The sequence below is a fragment of the Brassica rapa genome, unplaced genomic scaffold, assembly GCF_000309985.2.
Source record: "Brassica rapa cultivar Chiifu-401-42 unplaced genomic scaffold, CAAS_Brap_v3.01 Scaffold0483, whole genome shotgun sequence".
Taxonomy (NCBI): domain Eukaryota; kingdom Viridiplantae; phylum Streptophyta; class Magnoliopsida; order Brassicales; family Brassicaceae; genus Brassica; species Brassica rapa.
In genome coordinates this window covers 32,501-34,217 of record NW_022610424.1, presented here as the reverse complement: position 1 = coordinate 34,217, position 1,717 = coordinate 32,501, and positions in this window count along the sequence as shown.

Below are 1,717 nucleotides of genomic sequence, written 5' to 3'. Positions count from 1 at the left end.
CAGTTCCTTCTCGGCTTGTCGACGAACTAGTCTCTCTCGGAATGAGAGGTGACCAGCAACACAAGCCGGCGCTGTAGCCGGAAAAGTCGGAATCAGAGCCGGAGAGGTGGCATCGCCCATCTCGACGTCGGAATCTCTCTTGTCACCTTGGGAGGAAGACATGTTGAAAGCAAAAGCTATGGAGCTAGAGAGGTTTTTGATGGTTTGAAGAAGGGAAGGTGTGAAGATAATGAATGACAAGAGCTCACTACTTATAGAAGTCTAGGTTCGGAATTCATATCTCTAACACATATACTTCCTCGATGATTTTTCTTCCGCGGAGTTTAAAGTATAAACTTCGTCCAAAAACGCCTAACTTTGCCAAAATCGTCAAACCGCGCGCTAGAGTCTCGACTCTCAAGAGCTGGGGGGATAACTGTTGGGGTCAAAAGCGGTTACGACGAAGTTAACATTCAAAACGTCCGAGGAAGAGAATGAGAACTTTCTTTGATAAATACTTTTTCGAAATAGATTCTTTCTTACGAAAAGCTTTTCGGAGGAAAAACGAGACATCGGACGAAAAAGTAGCGACCGAGCTCGAAGCCAAGCTAGCGACCGAGCGTCCTTGGTTTCGAGCTCGGTCGCAACGTAGCGACCGAGTGTCCGTCCCGCTTGGTTGCTACGTAGCGACCGAGCTCTTCTGAAACGTCAATACGACACCAGTCCATGCATTCTCGTCTATCCTTCAATGCTATCTCCTGAAGACTGCAGCTAACTCAGTATCGATCAAACTTTGTTCAAACTTTGCGGTAAAAACTGCGAAAAGTTCGATCTTTATCGAAAGAAGACGCAGTAAACGCTTCGAGTCGGAAGACGGCCCAAAGGGACCTAAAACGCGACTCGAGGCCCATCCTACGATTTCTTAACCAAAAGCTTGTAAACCGTAGGACGGTTTACGCTTGGCGCGCAAGGAAGGATAAATGTCAAGTTTCCGCGGATAAATACGAAATTTTGAAGATAATTACGAAGATCGAAAAAAATGGAATATCTACATTTTATGCTATGACAGCTTAAGGGCAGAAGAGTAAAAGCGTAAACCGACCGTGGAACAAGTATATAAGGAGTCCTAGGCGAGAGGCATGGGGAGAGAATTTTGTCAGAGCAAACTTAGCACTTAGACCAATTTTGGCATATTTCCGTTTTTGTTATTCGAGCTGCGACTCAATTAGGTTATTGCCGTCTTAGGGTTTTAGAACTAGGAATCTCGCCGACAGCTCTCGTAGCCCAGGATCTTACCTTGTTGTAACGCTCAAACGCGAATTCAGAATAAGATCTACTTTGCTCTGTTTTCGATTTCTTATACTTTATCGTTGTTATTCTCGTGTTCTCATTGCTTGGCGTGTGGTATTAGCAGATATCTGGGACCTCTGGGAAATTAGGGTTTTCCTAGTTTCCTTATTTAAACGAAAATCAACATTGCAAATTTCGGTTCCCACAATACTTGTCTGGTCGAATAACCTCAGATAATGGTTAGTATACTCAACTACCATCTAGCTCCAAGGTCAATCCCGAACCCAAATCAAGGCATACAAATCTGAAGTTCCATTCCCCTAACCATTCTATCTAGATCTATGTAACATTGCTAGATCATACCTTTGCCACATCCACAGAGCTTGTTAGCTCATTGTCCCATTTGACTTAGCTGTTTAGCTAGCTCATCCAGCTAGCTGAGCTGAAC